This window comes from Symsagittifera roscoffensis, chromosome 6, assembly GCF_963678635.1.
Source record: "Symsagittifera roscoffensis chromosome 6, txSymRosc1.1, whole genome shotgun sequence".
Classification (NCBI taxonomy): domain Eukaryota; kingdom Metazoa; phylum Xenacoelomorpha; order Acoela; family Convolutidae; genus Symsagittifera; species Symsagittifera roscoffensis.
In genome coordinates this window covers 43,623,969-43,636,811 of record NC_087067.1, presented here as the reverse complement: position 1 = coordinate 43,636,811, position 12,843 = coordinate 43,623,969, and the positions used below count along the sequence as shown (strand labels likewise).

The following is a 12,843-nucleotide window of genomic DNA, read 5'->3' as shown; positions in this document are numbered from 1 at the left end:
CAACGAATGTCTCATCAGTTTTTGCGTAAATTCAGATTGCTGTTTTACTGAGAGTTTGAATGTTTTTCCTTTATTTCAAAATGTAAAATAGAATACACAGTATATTCGACGTGGCTTTGGGTTAACACTTCACATTTTTAGCCAGAAAATTGCGAGCCTAAGTCTCGCCACGGCGCGAAAATAAAGTTGACTGGTCTTTCTTAACCCAAAGAATCCTAGGAAAAATTAACGGTAAAAAATGCTATCAAAATTAAGCCATTTGTTAAAGTTCAGACCAGTTCAAGAGGATAGAAAAAAAATTTGAGACGTTTTTGTAGAAAATCGTTATATTTCTTTTTACGGCAAGTATCTAGCAATCGCAACAATAAAGAAGTCAAATAAACTTCGAATTTTTTTGGTTGAGTTTTTACCTTTTTTGTTTTCGTTTCTTTTTAGCAGTTGAAATTAAACGAGTTACAATTTAAGATATCTGGAAATCTGATTGTTTTTTTTTCTTCTTCGGCGGTTACCCGAGGCTGGTCAAAAACAAATTCTGTAGAAAATTTTAAAACTAGATCTCTTTGAGTTCCCGCAAGTCAGATTATTGTCTTGACTATTTTTTAATGAGTTCTGTCGAAATTTTTCTAAAACGTGACGTGTTGATCTTATTATACAGAAGCCTGCCATTAGCTCGCCACTAAGTATACATCTGAAAATCAGCTTGTTAAATTTCAGGGCTCTGCTTCTTTGAAAATCTTTAATCCGAATGGCGAAAAATGAAACTTAACTATAACGAAACTGATGATCCAGCCAGCGTGGCCTAATGGATAAGGCGTCTGGCTCCTAACCAGAAGATTGCGCGTTCGAATCTCACCGCGGGTAGTAAAGCTCTGTATTTGTCCGGAAAAAGTTTGAAGCTAATAGCAGTTTCGATTGGGTGGCTGTTTTAAATCAGTGTACTTCAAGTTTTCGCAAAATCTCCGGCAATTACAGCAGTAAAACAGATACTTAAATTTTGAGTTTTTGACTTTGTTTTAGTCCATTTTTTAAAATTTCCGCAGCTATTTTCAGCTGAAATTAATTAATCGGTTTTAAAAATGATATATCTAGCAATCTGAAGGGGCTGTTCATTCTTTTTTGGCGGATCAACGAATGTCTCATCAGTTTTTGCGTAAGTTCAGATTGCTGTTTTACTGAAAGTTTGAATGTTTTTCCTTTATTTTAAAATGTAAAATAGAATACACCGTATATTCGACATGGCCAGAAAATTTCGAGCCTAAGTCTCACCACGGCGCGAAAATAAAGTTGACTGGTCTTTTTTAACCCAAAGAATCCTAGGAAAAATTAACGGTAAAAAATGCTATCAAAATTAAGCCATTTGTTAAAGTTCAGACCAGTTCAAGAGGATAGAAAAAAAATTTGAGACGTTTTTGTAGAAAATCATTGTATTTCTTTTTACGGCAAGTATCTAGCAATCGCAACAATAAAGAAGTCAAATAAACTTTGAATTTTTTTTGGTTGAGTTATTACCTTTTTTGTTTTCGTTTCTTTTTAGCAGTTGAAATTAAACGAGTTACAAATTAAGATATCTGGAAATCTGATTGTTTTTTTTTTCTTCTTCGGCGGTTACCCGAAGCTGGTCAAAAACAAATTCTGCAGAAAATTTTCAAACTAGATCTCTTTGAGTTCCCGCAAGTCAGATTATTGTCTTGACTATTTTTTAATCAGTTCTGTCGAAATTTTTCTAAAACGTGACGTGTTGATCTTATTATACAGAGGCCTGCCATTAGCTCGCTACTAAGTATACATCTGGAAATCAGCTTGTTAAATTTCAGGCCTCTGCTTCTTTGAAAATCTTTAATCCGAATGGCGAAAAATGAAACTTAACTATAATGAAACTGATGATCCAGCCATTGGGCCTAATGGATAAGGCGTCTGGCTCCAACCCAGAAGATTGCGCGTTCGAATCACGCCGCGGGTAGTAAAGCGATGTATTTGTCCGGAAAAAGTTTGAAGCTAATATCAGTTTCGTTTGGGTGGCTCTATTAAATCATTGTACTTCAAGTTTCCGCAAAATTTCCAGCAATTACATCAGTTAAACAGATCCTTTAATTTTGAGTTTTTGACTTTGTTTTAGTCCATTTTTTTTAAATTTCCGTAGCTATTTTCAGTTGAAATTAATCAATCGATTTTCAAAATGAGATATCTAGCAATCTGAAGGCTGTCTTTTTTGGGGTTCAACGAATGTCTCATCAGTTTTTGCGTAAATTCAGATTGCTGTTTTACTGAGAGTTTGAATGTTTTTCCTTTATTATAAAATGTAAAATAGAATACACAGTATATTCGACGTGGCTTTGGGTTAACTCTTCACATTTCTAGCCAAAAAATTGCGAGCCTAAGTCTCACCACGGCGCGAAAATAAAGTTGACTGGTCTTTTTTAACCCAAAGAATCCTAGGAAAAATTAACGGTAAAAAATGCTATCAAAATTAAGCCATTTGTTAAAGTTCAGACCAGTTCAAGAGGATAGAAAAAAAATTTGAGACGTTTTTTTAGAAAATCATTGTTTTTCCTTTTACGGCAAGTATCTAGCAATCGCAACAATAAAGAAGTCAAATAAACTTTGAATTTTTTTTGGTTGAGTTATTACCTTTTTTGTTTTCGTTTCTTTTTAGCAGTTGAAATTAAACGAGTTACAAATTGAGATATCTGAAAATCTGATTGTTTTTTTTCTTGTTCGGCGGTTACCCGAGGCTGGTCAAAACAAATTCTGCAGAAAATTTTAAAACTAGATCTCTTTGAGTTCCCGCAAGTCAGATTATTGTATTGACTATTTTTTAATCAGTTCTGTCGAAATTTTTCTAAAACGTGACGTGTTGATCTTATTATACAGAGGCCTGCCATTAGCTCGCTACTAAGTGTACACCTGGAAATCAGCCCGCGTGGCCCGCGATGAAAGTGTCGCAGTCCAGCGCGCGTGGCCTAATGGATAAGGCGTCTGGCTCCTAACCAGAAGATTGCGAGTTCGAATCTCGCCGCGGGTAGTAAAGTTCTGTATCTGTCCATAAAAAGTTTGAAGCTAATAGCAGTTTCGTTTGGGTGGCTCTATTTAATCATTGTACTTCAAGTTTCCGCAAAATCTCCAGCAATTACAACAGTTAAACAGATCCTTTAATTTTGAGTTTTTGACTTTGTTTTAGTCCATTTTTTTTAAATTTCCGTAGCTATTTTCAGTTGAAATTAATCAATCGGTTTTCAAAATGAGATATCTAGCAATCTGAAGGCTGTTCATTCTTTTTTGGGGTTCAACGAATGTCTCATCAGTTTTTGCGTAAATTCAGATTGCTGTTTTACTGAAAGTTTGAATATTTTTCCTTTATTTCAAAATGTGTAAAAGAATACACAATATTTTCGACGTGGCTTCGGGTTAACTCCTTCACATTTCTAGCCAGAAAATTGCGAGCCTAAGTCTCGCCACGGCGCGAAAATAAAGTTGACTGGTCTTTGTTAACCCAAAGAATCCTAGGAAAAATTAACGGAAAAAAATGCTATCAAAGTTAAGCCATTTGTTAAAGTTCAGACCAGTTCAAGAGGATAGAAAAAAAGTTTGAGACGTTTTTGTAGAAAATCATTGTATTTCTTTTTACGGCAAGTATCTAGCAATCGCAACAATAAAGAAGTCAATTAAACTTTGAATTTTTTTTGGTTGAGTTATTACCTTTTTTGTTTTCGTTTCTTTTTAGCAGTTGAAATTAAATGAGTTACAAATTAAGATATCTGGAAATCTGATTGTTTTTTTTCTTCTTCGGCGGTTACCCGAGGCTGGTCTAAAACAAATTCTGCAGAAAATTTTAAAACTAGATCTCTTTGAGTTCCCGCAAGTCAGATTATTGTCTTGATTATTTTTTTATCAGTTCTTTCTAAACTTTTTAAAATGTGACGTGTTGATCTTATTATACAGAGGCCTGCCATTAGCTCGCTACTAAGTATACATCTGGAAATCAGCTTATTAAATTTCAGGCCTCTGCTTCTTTGAAAATCTTTAATCCGAATGGCGAAAAATGAAACTTAACTATAATGTATCTGATGATCCAGCCCGCTTGGCCTAATGGATAAGGCGTTTGGCTCCTAACCAGAAGATTGCGAGTTTGAATCTCGACGCGGCTAGTAAAGTTCTGTATCTGTCCGTAAAAAGTTTGAAGCTAATAGCAGTTTCGTTTGGGTGGCTCTAATAAATCATTGTACTTCAAGTTTCCGCAAAATCTCCAGCAATTACATCAGTTAAACAGATCCTTTAATTTTGAGTTTTTGACTTTGTTTTAGTCCATTTTTTTTTAAGTTTCCGTAGCTATTTTCAGTTGAAATTAATCAATCGGTTTTCAAAATGAGATATCTAGCAATCTGAAGGCTGTTCATTCTTTTTTGGGGTTCAACGAATGTCTCATCAGTTTTTGCAGAAATTCAGATTGCTGTTTTACTGGAAGTTTGAATATTTTTCCTTTATTTCAAAATGTGCAAAAGAATACACAATATATTCGACGTGGCTTTGGGTTAACTCTTCACATTTCTAGCCAGAAAATTGCGAGCCTAAGTCTCGCCACGGCGCGAAAATAAAGTTGACTGGTATTTTTTAACCCAAAGAATCCTAGTAAAAATTAACGGTAAAAAATGCTATCAAAATTAAGCCATTTGTTAAAGTTCAGACCAGTTCAAGAGGTTAGAAAAAAAATTTGAGGCCTTTTTGTAGAAAATCATTGTATTTCTTTTTACGGCAAGTATCTAGCAACCGCAACAAAAAAAGTCAAATAAACTTTGAATTTTTGTTGTTGAGTATTAGCTTTTTTGTTTTAGTATCTTTTTAGCAGTTGAAATTAAACGAGATACAAATTAAGATATCTGGAAATATCATTGTTATTTATTCTTCTTCGGCGGTTACCCGAGGCTGGTCAAAAAAATTTTTTTCAAAAAATTTGAAAACTAGATCTCTTTGAGTTCCCCCAAGTCAGATTATTGTCTTGATTATTTTTTAATCAAATCTTTCTAAACTTTTTAAAATGTAACGTGTTGATCTTATTATACAGAGGCCTGCCATTAGCTCGCTACTAAGTATACATCTGGAAATCAGCTTGTTAAATTTCAGGCCTCTGCTTCTTTAAAAATCTTTAATCCAAATGGCGAAAAATGAAACTTAACTATAATGAAACTGATGATCCATCAGGCGTGGCCTAAAGGATAAGGCGTCTGGCTCCTAACCAGAAGATTGCGCGTTCGAATCTCGCCGCGGGTAGTAAAGCTCTGTATTTGTCCGGAAAAAGCTTGAAGCTAATAGCAGTTTCGTTTGGGTGACTGTTTTAAATCAATGTACTTCAAGTTTTCGCAAAATCTCCAGCAATTACAGCAGTAAAACAGATCCTTTTATTTTGATTTTTTGACTTTGTTTCAGTCCATTTTTTTAAAAATTTCCGTAGCTATTTTCAGTTGAAATTAATCAATCGGTTTTCAAAATGAGATATCTAGCAATCTGAAGGCTGTTCATTCTTTTTTGGGGTTCAACGAATGTCTCATCAGTTTTTGCAGAAATTCAGATTGCTGTTTTACTGGAAGTTTGAATATTTTTCCTTTATTTCAAAATGTGCAAAAGAATACACAATATATTCGACGTGGCTTTGGGTTAACTCTTCACATTTCTAGCCAGAAAATTGCGAGCCTAAGTCTCGCCACGGCGCGAAAATAAAGTTGACTGGTCTTTTTTAACCCAAAGAATCCTAGTAAAAATTAACGGTAAAAAATGCTATCAAAATTAAGCCATTTGTTAAAGTTCAGACCAGTTCAAGAGGTTAGAAAAAAATTTGAGGCCTTTTTGTAGAAAATCATTGTATTTCTTTTTACGGCAAGTATCTAGCAACCGCAACAAAAAAAGTCAAATAAACTTTGAATTTTTGTTGTTGAGTATTAGCTTTTTTGTTTTAGTATCTTTTTAGCAGTTGAAATTAAACGAGATACAAATTAAGATATCTGGAAATCTCATTGTTATTTATTCTTCTTCGGCGGTTACCCGAGGCTGGTCAAAAAAAAATTTTTCAAAAAATTTTAAAACTAGATCTCTTTGAGTTCCCCCAAGTCAGATTATTGTCTTGATTATTTTTTAATCAAATCTTTCTAAACTTTTTAAAATGTGACGTGTTGATCTTATTATACAGAGGCCTGCCATTAGCTCGCTACTAAGTATACATCTGGAAATCAGCTTGTTAAATTTCAGGCCTCTGCTTCTTTAAAAATCTTTAATCCAAATGGCGAAAAATAAAACTTAACTATAATGAAACTGATGATCCAGCAGGCGTGGCCTAAAGGATAAGGCGTCTGGCTCCTAACCAGAAGATTGCGCGTTCGAATCTCGCCGCGGGTAGTAAAGTTTTGTATCTGTCCGTAAAAAGTTTGAAGCTAATAGCAGTTTCGTTTGGGTGGCTCTATTAAATCATTGTACTTCAAGTTTCCGCAAAATCTCCAGCAATTACATCAGTAAAACAGATCCTTTTATTTTGATTTTTTGACTTTGTTTTAGTCCATTTTTTAAAAAATTTCCGTAGCTATTTTCAGTTGAAATTAATCAATCGGTTTTCAAAATGAGATATCTAGCAATCTGAAGGCTGTTCATTCTTTTTTGGGGTTCAACGAATGTCTCATCAGTTTTTGCAGAAATTCAGATTGCTGTTTTACTGGAAGTTTGAATATTTTTCCTTTATTTCAAAATGTGCAAAAGAATACACAATATATTCGACGTGGCTTTGGGTTAACTCTTCACATTTCTAGCCAGAAAATTGCGAGCCTAAGTCTCGCCACGGCGCGAAAATAAAGTTGACTGGTCTTTTTTAACCCAAAGAATCCTAGTAAAAATTAACGGTGAAAAATGCTATCAAAATTAAGCCATTTGTTAAAGTTCAGACCAGTTCAAGAGGTTAGAAAAAAAATTTGAGGCCTTTTTGTAGAAAATCATTGTATTTCTTTTTACGGCAAGTATCTAGCAACCGCAACAAAAAAAGTCAAATAAACTTTGAATTTTTGTTGTTGAGTATTAGCTTTTTTGTTTTAGTATCTTTTTAGCAGTTGAAATTAAACGAGATACAAATTAAGATATCTGGAAATCTCATTGTTATTTAATCTTCTTCGGCGGTTACCCGAGGCTGGTCAAAAAAAATTTTTTCAAAAAATTTTAAAACTAGATCTCTTTGAGTTCCCCCAAGTCAGATTATTGTCTTGATTATTTTTTAATCAAATCTTTCTAAACTTTTTAAAATGTGACGTGTTGATCTTATTATACAGAGGCCTGCCATTAGCTCGCTACTAAGTATACATCTGGAAATCAGCTTGTTAAATTTCAGGCCTCTGCTTCTTTAAAAATCTTTAATCCAAATGGCGAAAAATGAAACTTAACTATAATGAAACTGATGATCCAGCAGGCGTGGCCTAAAGGATAAGGCGTCTGGCTCCTAACCAGAAGATTGCGCGTTCGAATCTCGCCGCGGGTAGTAAAGCTCTGTATTTGTCCGGAAAAAGCTTGAAGCTAATAGCAGTTTCGTTTGGGTGACTGTTTTAAATCAATGTACTTCAAGTTTTCGCAAAATCTCCAGCAATTAAAGCAGTAAAACAGATACTTAAATTTTGAGTTTTTGACTTTGTTTTAGTCCATTTTTTAAAATTTCCGTAGCTATTCTCAGTTGAAATTAATTAATCGGTTTTAAAAATGATATTTCTAGCAATCTGAAGGGGCTCTTCATTCTTTTTTGGCGGATCAACGAATGTCTCATCAGTTTTTGCGTAAGTTCAGATTGCTGTTTTACTGAAAGTTTGAATAATTTTCCTTTATTTCAAAATGTAAAAAAGAATACACAGTATATTCGACGTGGCTTTGGGTTAACTCTTCACATTTCTAGCCAGAAAATTGCGAGCCTAAGTCTCACCACGGCGCGAAAATAAAGTTGACTGGTCTTTTTTAACCCAAACAATCCTAGGAAAAATTAACGGTAAAAAATGCTATCAAAATTAAGCCATTTGTTAAAGTTCAGACCAGTTCAAGAGGATAGAAAAAAAGTTTAAGACGTTTTTGTAGAAACTCCTTGTATTTCCTTTTACGGCAAGTATCTAGCAATCGCAACAATAAAGAAGTCAAATATACTTTGAATTTTTTTTTGGTTGAGTTATCACCTTTTTTGTTTTCGTTTCTTTTTAGCAGTTGAAATTAAACGAGTTACAAATTAAGATATCTGGAAATCTGATTGTTTTTTTTTCTTCTTCGGCGGTTACCCGAGGCTGGTCAAAAACAAATTCTGCAGAAAATTTTAAAACTAGATCTCTTTGAGTTCCCGCAAGTCAGATTATTGTCTTGGCTATTTTTTAATGAGTTCTGTCGAAATTTTTCTAAAACGTGACGTGTTGATCTTATTAAACAGAGACCTGCCACTAGCTCGCTACTAGGTGTACATCTGGAAAACAGCCCGCGTGGCCCGCGATGAAAGTGTCGGAGTCCAGCCCGCGTGGCCTAATGGATAAGGCGTCTGGCTCCTAACCAGAAGATTGCGAGTTCGAATCTCGCCGCGGGTAGTAAAGTTTTGTATCTGTCCGTAAAAAGTTTGAAGCTAATAGCAGTTGCGTTTGGGTGGCTCTATTAAATCATTGTACTTCAAGTTTCCGCAAAATCTCCAGCAATTACATCAGTAAAACATATCCTTTTATTTTGAGTTTTTGACTTTGTTTTAGTCCATTTTTTTTAAAATTTCCGTAGCTTTTTTCAGTTGAAATTAATCAATCGGTTTTCAAAATGAGATATCTAGCAATCTGAAGGCTGTTCATTCTTTTTTGGTGGTTCAACGAATGTCTCATCAGTTTTTGCGTAAGTTCAGATTGCTGTTTTACTGAAAGTTTGAATATTCTTCCTTTATTTCAAAATGTTTAATAGAATACACAATATATTCGACGTGGCTTTGAGTTAACTCTCCACCTTTCTAGCCAGAAAATTGCGAGGCCAAATCTCACCACGGCGCGAAAATAAAGTTGACTGGTCTTTTTCAACCCAAAGAATCCTAGGAAAAATGAACGGTAAAAAATGCTATCAAAATTAAGCCATTTGTTAAAGTTCAGACCAGTTCAAGAGGATAGAAAAAAAAATTGAGACATTTTCGTAGAAAATCATTGTATTTCATTTTCTGGCAAGTATTTAGCAACCGCAACAGAAAAAAGTCAAATAAACTTTGAATTTTTTTTTGGTTGAGTTATCACCTTTTTTGTTTTCGTTTCTTTTTAGCAGTTGAAATTAAACGAGTTACAAATTAAGATATCTGGAAATCTGATTGTTTTTTTTCTTCTTCGGCCGTTACCCGAGGCTGGTCAAAAACAAATTCTGCAGAAAATTTTAAAACTAGATCTCTTTGAGTTCCCGCAAGTCAGATTATTGTCTTGGCTATTTTTTAATGAGTTCTGTCGAAATTTTTCTAAAACGTGACGTGTTGATCTTATTAAACAGAGACCTGCCATTAGCTCGCTACTAGGTGTACATCTGGAAATCAGCCCGCGAGGCCCGCGATGAAAGTGTCGGAGTCCAGCCCGCGTGGCCTAATGGATAAAGCGTCTGGCTCCTAACCAGAAGATTGCGAGTTCGAATCTCGCCGCGGGTAGTAAAGTTTTGTATCTGTCCGTAAAAAGTTTGAAGCTAATAGCAGTTTCGTTTGGGTGGCTCTATTAAATCATTGTACTTCAAGTTTCCGCAAAATCTCCAGCAATTACATCAGTAAAACAGATCCTTTTATTTTGAGTTTTTGACTTTGTTTTAGTCCATTTTTTTTAAAATTTCCGTAGCTTTTTTCAGTTGAAATTAATCAATCGGTTTTCAAAATGAGATATCTAGCAATCTGAAGGCTGTTCATTCTTTTTTGGTGGTTCAACGAATGTCTCATCAGTTTTTGCGTAAGTTCAGATTGCTGTTTTACTGAAAGTTTGAATATTTTTCCTTTATTTCAAAATGTTTAATAGAATACACAATATATTCGACGTGGCTTTGAGTTAACTCTCCACCTTTCTAGCCAGAAAATTGCGAGGCCAAATCTCACCACGGCGCGAAAATAAAGTTGACTGGTCTTTTTCAACCCAAAGAATCCTAGGAAAAATTAACGGTAAAAAATGCTATCAAAATTAAGCCATTTGTTAAAGTTCAGACCAGTTCAAGAGGATAGAAAAAAAAATTGAGACATTTTCGTAGAAAATCATTGTATTTCATTTTCTGGCAAGTATTTAGCAACCGCAACAGAAAAAAGTCAAATAAACTTTGAATTTTTTTTGGTTGAGTTATTACCTTTTTTGTTTTCGTTTCTTTTTAGCAGTTGAAATTAAACGAGTTACAAATTAAGATATCTGGAAATCTGATTGTTTTTTTTCTTCTTCGGCGGTTACCCGAGGCTGGTCAAAAAAAATTCTTCGAAAAATTTTAAAACTAGGTCTCTTTGAGTTCCCGCATGTCAGATTATTGTCTTGATTATTTTTTAATCAGTTCTTTCCAATTTTTAAAAACGTGACGTGTTGATCTTATTATACAGAGGCCTGCCATTAGCTCGCTACTAAGTGTACATCTGGAAATCAGCCCGCTTGGCCCGCGATGAAAGTGTCGGAGTCTAGCCCGCGTGGCCTAATGGATAAGGCCTCTGGCTCCTAACCAGAAGATTTCGAGTTCGAATCTCGCCGCGGGTAGTAAAGCTCTGTATCTGTCCGGAAAAAGTTTGAAGCTAATAGCAGTCTCGTTTGGGTGGCTGTATTAAATCATTTTACTTCAAGTTTCCGCAAAATCTCCAGCAATTACAGCAGTAAAATAGATACTTTAATTTTGAGTTTTTGACTTTGTTTTAGTCCATTTTTTTTCTTCCGTAGCTATTTTCAGTTGAAATTAATCAATCGGTTTTCAAAATAAGATATCTAGCAATCTGAAGGCTGTTCATTCTTTTTGGCGGTTCATCGAATGTCTCATCAGTTTTTGCGTAAATTCAGATTGCTGTTTTACTGAAAGTTTGTATATTTTTTCTTTATTTCAAAATGTGTAATAGAATACACAATAGATTCGACGTGGCTTTGGGTTAACTCTTCACATTTCTAGCCAGAAAATTGCGAGGCCAAATCTCACCACGGCGCAAAAATAAAGTTGACTGGTCTTTTTCAACCCAAAGAATCCTAGGAAAAATTAACGGTAAAAAATGCTATCAAAATTAAGCCATTTGTTAAAGTTCAGACCAGTTCAAGAGGATAGAAAAAAAAATTGAGACATTTTCGTAGAAAATCATTGTATTTCATTTTCTGGCAAGTATTTAGCAACCGCAACAGAAAAAAGTCAAATAAAATTTGAATTTTTTTTTGGTTGAGTTATCACCTTTTTTGTTTTCGTTTCTTTTTAGCAGTTGAAATTAAACGAGTTACAAATTAAGATATCTGGAAATCTGATTGTTTTTTTTTCTTCTTCGGCGGTTACCCGAGGCTTTTCAAAAACAAATTCTTCAAAAAATTTTAAAACTAGATCTCTTTGAGTTCACCCAAGTCAGATTATTGTCTTGATTATTTTTTAATCAGTTCTTTCGAAACTTTTTAAAATGTGACGTGTTGATCTTATTATACAGAAGCCTGCCATTAGCTCGCCACTAAGTATACATCTGAAAATCAGCTTGTTAAATTTCAGGCCTCTGCTTTTTTGAAAATCTTTAATCCGAATGGCGAAAAATGAAACTTAACTATAATGAAACTGATTATCCAGCCAGCGTGGCCTAATGGATAAGGCGTCTGGCTGCTAACCAGAAGATTGAGCGTTCGAATCTCGCCGAGGGTAGTAAAGCTCTGTATTTTTCCGGAAAAAGTTTGAAGCTAATAGCAGTTTCGATTGGGTGGCTTTTTTAAATCAATTTACTTCAAGTTTTCGCAAAATCTGCAGCAATTACAGCAGTAAAACAGATACTTAAATTTTGAGTTTTTGACTTTGTTTTAGTCCATTTTTTAAATTTCCGTAGCTATTTTCAGTTGAAATTAATTAATCGGTTTTCAAAATGATATATCTAGCAATCTGAAGGGGCTGTTCATTCTTTTTTGGCGGAAAATCATTGTATTTCTTTTTAAGTATCTAGGAATCGCAACAATAAAGAAGTCAAATAAACTTTGAATTTTTTTGTTGAGTTTTTACCTTTTTTGTTTTCGTTTCTTTTTAGCAGTTGAAATTAAACGAGTTACAAATTAAGATATCTGGAAATCTGATTGTGATTTATTCTTCTTCGGCGGTTACCCGGGGCTGGTCAAAAACAAATTCTGCAGAAAATTTTAAAACTAGATCTCTTTGAGTTCCCGCAAGTCAGATTATTGTCTTGGCTATTTTTTAATGAGTTCTGTCGAAATTTTTCTAAAACGTGACGTGTTGATCTTATTAAACAGAGACCTGCCATTAGCTCGCTACTAGGTGTACATCTGGAAATCAGCCCGCGAGGCCCGCGATGAATGTGTCGGAGTCCAGCCCGCGTGGCCTAATGGATAAGGCGTCTGGCTCCTAACCAGAAGATTGCGAGTTCGAATCTCGCCGCGGGTAGTAAAGTTTTGTATCTGTCCGTAAAAAGTTTGAAGCTAATAGCAGTTTCGTTTGGGTGGCTCTATTAAATCATTGTACTTCAAGTTTCCGCAAAATCTCCAGCAATTACATCAGTAAAACAGATCCTTTTATTTTGATTTTTTGACTTTGTTTTAGTCCATTTTTTTAAAAATTTCCGTAGCTTTTTTCAGTTGAAATTAATCAATCGGTTTTCAAAATGAGATATCTAGCAATCTGAAGGCTGTTCATTCTTTTTTGGTGGTTCAA

The 12,843-nt window shown here is 34.5% G+C and overlaps 5 non-coding genes across 5 annotated transcripts; all 5 read left to right on the top strand.

Moving 5' to 3' along the window:
• The first annotated feature begins 2,949 nt into the window (after positions 1-2,949).
• Positions 2,950-3,022, top strand: Trnar-ccu (transfer RNA arginine (anticodon CCU)). The gene has a single exon. It is a non-coding gene; the product is annotated as a tRNA-Arg (tRNA).
• Positions 3,023-8,503: 5,481 nt separating this feature from the next.
• On the top strand, positions 8,504-8,576 carry Trnar-ccu (transfer RNA arginine (anticodon CCU)). The gene has a single exon. It is a non-coding gene; the product is annotated as a tRNA-Arg (tRNA).
• Positions 8,577-9,573: 997 nt separating this feature from the next.
• Trnar-ccu (transfer RNA arginine (anticodon CCU)) lies at positions 9,574-9,646 on the top strand. The gene has a single exon. It is a non-coding gene; the product is annotated as a tRNA-Arg (tRNA).
• A 993-nt stretch (positions 9,647-10,639) lies between these two features.
• Positions 10,640-10,712, top strand: Trnar-ccu (transfer RNA arginine (anticodon CCU)). Its single transcript has one exon. It is a non-coding gene; the product is annotated as a tRNA-Arg (tRNA).
• A 1,791-nt stretch (positions 10,713-12,503) lies between these two features.
• On the top strand, positions 12,504-12,576 carry Trnar-ccu (transfer RNA arginine (anticodon CCU)). The gene has a single exon. It is a non-coding gene; the product is annotated as a tRNA-Arg (tRNA).
• Positions 12,577-12,843: the final 267 nt, after the last annotated feature.